Here is a 6,536-nt window from a genome sequence, read left to right as displayed (position 1 = left end):
AACCGATAACCGACAACACATTACTGTAGATCAGTGATTCTCAACCGCCAGTCCGTGGACCGGAGCCGTTCCGTGACAAGCTACCTGGCGGTCCGCCAACCATATTACAATTTCCCATCTCAATTCCAAAATATAGCAAGTTGGACTCTTGTCCATTAATTAGAGAAATTAAATAACACATTTTGAATTGATGTAGAAGTTTGGAAATAATTTTTCTGCATCGTGTCCTAATAGAGAGTCCATAGTTTACTTAGGGGCGTTAGGGTGTACGTCACAAGTAGTCTAAACTACAAAAAAAATAGACAAAGTTAGTCTCCAATTTACAATTGGATGATTTTGTCTTATTTTCAGCAATTTCAGTCTTAATGACGAAGTGAGGTCTTAAAACTAAGAGTGTTTCAGCTTTTTAAGACCATATAGAATTGTCACGATTATTCGGTCTTTAAAATGAGACCAATAAACGCATCTTATAAAACACATTGTGCATTTGTGCCTATTAAGACAATTTTTGATACATCAGTGTTCAACTTTTTGGTCTTGTTTTAAGACGAATTTTGCCAATCAAGAAACATCCTGGTTGGTGGTCTTAAAATTGAGACTGGAAAGTTGCCATGAAACCAGAACACAAGACGTAACTAGCTAATTGAGATAATTTTTGATGCTTCAGTTTTTTGGTCTTGTTTTTAAGACGAATTTTTTCTAGTCAAGAAACACTGCAGTCCATGATCTTAAAAATAAGACCAGGAAGTTGTCATGAGAGAAGACACAAGACTTAACATAATGAAAGTTAGTAGTCTTCAACAAGACTTTGTGAGCTTCATCTTGCCGAATCTTCGATAGAAAAACATATATATATCTAGTATCGAAGAGGCAGCATTGAACGAAGTTCCCAATGCTAAATTTGAGTAGCATACATTTGTCATAATGAAACTTTGAATGGTTAATTTTGAATTTTCACGGTTCACCGGTCCGCAAGATTTGTCTTGAATATTTGCGGGTCCGCGAGGTCGAGAACCACTGCTGTAGATAGAAAATTGAAAATGCATATAGTACGGTATAGTTTGAAATAAATGGCCACGATAGTCGTGCAATTGTGTAACCTCCTTCAAACGCAGACTGGAAACAGTGATTGTTTTCGTTTGGTAATAACCAATAAGTTGCTTGTGACAAAAGGGTTTCTGCACTTCTTCGTTATTCCCCACACATCCAGAAGTGATCACCATGAAACCAATAAATGATTCCCATAAACAAGTGAAAATTTATAAACGTCAAAATGAATTGTTTTTCGCGTTTGGATTAGGGTCAGGGGAATATTAGGGTCGGGGAAGGGAATATTAGGGTTGGGGTGGGAGATATTAGGGTCGTGGGAAGGGGGTATTAGGGTGGGTTAGGGTCAAGGTAGGATATCCCAAGATAAGGGTTGGGAATATTGTAATCTTCACCCCCAACCCTAATCTTAAGATATCCTAACCCCATCCTCGACCCTAATACCCCTGCCCCAACCCTAATCTTGGAATATGCTAACCCCATCCTTGACCCTAACCCACCCTAATATCCCCTCCCCCATCCCTAATATCCCCAACCCTGATCTTAGTATATCCTAGCCCCAACCTTGACCCTAACCCACCCTAATATCCCCCTCCCCAAACCCTAATCTTAGGATATCCTAACCTACCCTACCCTAATATCCCCCTCCCCATCCCTAATATCTCCCGACCCTAATCTTAGGATATCCTAACCTAACCCTACCCCAATATCCCCCTCCCCATCCCTAATCTTAGGATATCCTAACCCACCCTAATATCCCCATCCCCAATCCCTAATATCCGTCTACCCCACCCAAATGCAAAAAAAAACAATTCATTTTGACGTTTATAAATTTTTCTGTTAATGTTCATGGGAAGCATTTATTGATGTCATGGGGGTCGTTTTTTCGATGTGTGGGGAATAACGAAGAAGTGCCAGGGTTTCTTTCATAGAATAATTCAGTAATTGAACGGAAAGCTGCGCACGGCGTTGCCACTCTGGCATCAAACTACCTCTACGCTACCACGAAGGCACGAAACAGGAAACACAACTGTTACTCGACTTTCGGCGTATTTTATACTTTGCATGCTATAGTCTTCAGTGTGAAAAAAAAACTAATCATACGAATCTTATTGATTTATGATTGCTCGTATGCACGTCCATAAATACCCAACCCATTTGTATTTTATACGAGGACTGCTATATACTATATTCGTGGGGATTCACAAATCAAAATCACTAGCAGTAGCAGCGTATAAGCGGAACCTAGATTCAGACTTAGGTGCAACCACCATTTTCTATACAATCACAACCACTTCGTGGATTAGATGATAATGATAAACAACCTAGGCTAGCCAGCTCCAGTAGGCGTAGCCGCGTAGGTACTGTAGGTTATAGTTATCTATAGATAGATTTAGATAGAGCATTCAAGTATCTTAGGGTGGATATAATTTATTGACGTCAGCAACGTCGCTGATATCAGCTCTGAGGGACCTGCTACCAATCACAACCACATTCTGGTAATCCCAGAATATACTTTGGCGATTTCACGGTATAGTGCTGTCATCGTTTGGGTGAGGCTGTATTGAGCTAAGAAATTTGAAAGGTTTGGTGTGATCAGACCATATGCTATAGTCAGATGAATAGGCTAGGGATGGGTTAGATCAGTGGTTGACAACTGTCAGCTGAAAATATTCGGGTTCATTTCAATATGAATACACTATTCACTTGTATATTGAAGTTATGAAAGTACAAGAAGCTGTTCAACTTTTTTCAAGTTCGCGACCCACATTTAATGCAAGTTTCGTTGTGCAGATCATTGGCGTAGCCAGGTGAGGCGAAGGGGGCCATGCCCGAACACACCACTAGATCATGATGCTTCGCGCGAATGGAAAATTATTTCACGTTGATATTATTCATAACATTATACAGTGTGCAATGTGCATGCCTCTTATTTACTTGCTGTAGTCCAGGGACAGGCAACATACGCCCGCGGGCCGGATCCAACCCGCGACGAGATCTTGAGCGGCCCGCTGCAGTTGTATCGTCATGAAGTAGCAAAGTAGCGTAACCTGTGTATTGTAGGTAATTGCTGCGCTATACTTAACTTGACGTCAACTCTGTAGTAAGTTCTTGAACCAAGAGATTGCTCAATACAAGATTTATTCGTCGTCGATGTTTGCTGTAGGTAGCGTAAAATGAGTCTGGCTTGATAAGAGAGAGACTCTACAGTTTTGCAGTATCTCGAACGAGAGAGTGACTACGTGCAATACTGCGTCATTAATATTTACTAAAGCATGCTTGATGTGTAGTACGTGATTTAATTATAATAAGTTCTCCATGCTAATTATTGGCAGTGTTGGGATTACTCGAGTCATGACTTGACTCGAGTCAGACTCGAGTCAACTTTTTCGTATGACTTGACTTGACTCGAGTCACTTTGGAAAAATGACTTGACTTGACTTGACTCGGAGCTTCAAAAATGTGCATTGACTCGTGACTCGGAGCAAAATTTACGAGTCAATTTCAAGTCATTAAGCAGGCGGTGTCGAATAAATCACTGTATCTTGTGTATGTTCGGATTGTTCGAGATACGCCGGTGTCACTTGTGAGAACAACCAGTCATTCAGTGATTGTACGTTACAAGGTTCCTCCATTGTTAGATCACAAATAAATTGACCGCAAAGTAGAAAACTAATGTAAATAGCAATGTGTCTCTGTTTCTGAGACGGCTCAATGCTTACGTTGCCCAGTGCTCACATTTACCAATCCTCTTGTAAGATTTAAATCGAACGAATATATTGCGTGCGTTTATATTCTCACAGATGCGTAGATGGGTAGTGTAGGCTATAAATTGTACCATATCAATTTGTTGTAACATCTCGAAGCTTCTTATTAGGTCCTATATTTTGGCTGATAAGAACTGACTGTAGTAGGTAGCTGTACAGTTACTCACATACTTTATTAGCAGTTCTACGTGTGCGTGAGGGATACACCGTCTTTTTGCATGTATATTTAACTAGACTTAACTATTGGTCATTTGATTAAGATAAATGATCATTTAATCTGTCTATCGCACAGCTAGCAAAATGTAATGACTTTGAATCATCACTCATACTTGGAAAATTCAATTTGACTTGAATTGTGACTTGACTCGTGACTTGACTTGACTTGACTCGACTTGACTCGAGTCACCTCCAAAAAACGAGTGACTTGACTTGACTCGAGTCACCTTTGAAAATCGACTGACTTGACTTGACTCGAGTCAAAATCTGCAATGACTCGAGATGACTCGTGACTCGAAGGTAGTGACTTGATCCCAACACTGATTATTGGTTGTTTGTTTGTTAACTTAAACCCTTAAGTTGCCGAGCAACTGCACCGCAGAGAGTTCATACCTTGAAAGTGACATTCTAATCTGAAAAAATTGACAAATTTTAAGCGTCGTGGAATGAATCGAAGTTTGCACCTGAAAAAGATGGCCATAAAACTACTTCTTTACGAACAAACCTTTTCGTCCATGTTTTTTCCAATATAACTGATGTCCACGTGTAGTCTTTACTGAGGGTTTCTACTAGGGATGGTGTGAACGTGAGGTTCACGTTCGCGTTCTGTGTGTGAACCTCGGAAATCTAGAGGTTCGCGTTCACAACAGAACCTTGGTAGGTTCTGCACTGTGAACCTTTTTCATATATTGCAATTTTCACTTCATTATAACATCATTGGTTAAATTTATTGCATTTCAACTGCGGGCCACTCCATGCATGGCGCTGGCAGCATTAAAAATTAACACTAAACGAGCATGCACCTTGACAATCTCAAAATTTTTAATTGCTTTGTTACAAAAGTTTGCTCGAATTATCCAGGTTTCCGTTTGTGAATATTTAGTGACTCTCTGCTGTGAGCTTGACCCGCAATCACACAACATCACAAGCGAAATACGTAGTCATCGAAGGATGCTTATTCAGCCAATCAACAAGATTGATATCGTTTTCTGATGTAAAAAATTCGAGAAGGCGTACAGGGTCAATCGTGACTTCATATCTTTACTGCATCATTAAAACCAAATCCGTGCGATTGAGGAGTTGATTACTGTTGTATAACTTCTTAATGAGGTAATATCGGTAGTAAGTATAGAAACCCATTTTACACTCTGCTCAATATCAACGTAACAATACTCAGACACCGAAATCATAGTCCGGTCTGGCCTAGACCGATAAGGGATAAGCGTATATTCCCTGGTAAGTCCTCGTCGAAATTGTTGGCAAAGCGACGAAAGATATTGATTTTATAGGAGTATTATATCCTTCGATTGCCTCAGTTGATACATTTAGCGACGTTTAAAACGCCAATATGTACTTCAGAATTGTTGCATTATGTGGCCCAAGTCGTCGCTAGGTATCGTGTAAATTAATATAGGCTATCACTTCATTGAAAAAAAGGGTTGGAATTAGCAATATGACGTCACGTGACGTCATGAGGTTCACGTTCGTGTTCACACAGAACCTTTTAAAAAGGTTCGCGTTCACACGAACCTGAACCTTTCAGAGGTTCACACCATCCCTAGTTTCTACATCCGACATGCAGTCAGAGTTCCAAGAAATGGTGACAACTTTGATCGACCACTGATGTGTGATTGATCTCAACAGCTATTATTGACAGGGTTGTAACCAAATCACAAGGCTCCGAGTCGCAAGTCAATCTCACTTTTATAGTTTTGACTCGAGTCAAGTCGAGTCATTTTCAATTCACCACCGAGTCAAGTCCAAGTCCAAGTCATCGAGCAGAGGCTCGAGTCAATTTCATGGTATTATGACTCGAGTCCGAGTTCAAGTCATTGTATTGACTGCTCGGTTTCCAGTTAAAGTCTGGTTAAACCACTTTTTATAACTCTGTTTGGTGATATCGAATGGTTCGCATTTATAATGTACTAATTTTCCTCTTTTTTGGCAGTTTCTGGTCGCATTTCTAAGTATCAGTACCAATAGACGAAATCCCAACAGGGTGGTTACTTAACTATTCTTCGAAATTACAATCTAATGTCGGTCTTGGCCGTCTGACTCTCGAGTCATATGACTTGGTTCGAGTCATGCGCAATGACTCGAGTCCAAGTCGAGTCAATACACAGATTGACTCGAGTCGAGTCATTTCCGTATTTTGAGAAGAGGACTCGAGTCAAGTCGAGTCATCAGAAAATTGTGACTCCAGTCGGACTCGGGTCGAGTCATGACTCGAGTCATTACAACCCTGGCTATTGAAGCACATTAGGTCGATGAATTCATTAAATACTGTCTTTGATCTCTATGCTTTAAAATTAGGGTTTACATTAAATACGATTGATTCCTTGTATAGGTGGATAAATACGCCATTAAAGTATCGATTCTGTATTCCGACCCGCCAAGTATTTCATTTTCCCTTATCAGGCCCGCCGACAGAAGAAGTTTCCCGCCCCTGCTGGAGGCCAGGGTGTGTGTCTGATTAAAAGACTATGCTCCAAGTCGTTTCTACAC

The sequence above is a fragment of the Botryllus schlosseri genome, chromosome 7 (assembly GCF_051294905.1).
Source record: "Botryllus schlosseri isolate E-star chromosome 7, Bs_hap1, whole genome shotgun sequence".
NCBI lineage: Eukaryota > Metazoa > Chordata > Ascidiacea > Stolidobranchia > Styelidae > Botryllus > Botryllus schlosseri.
This window is presented reverse-complemented; position numbering follows the sequence as displayed.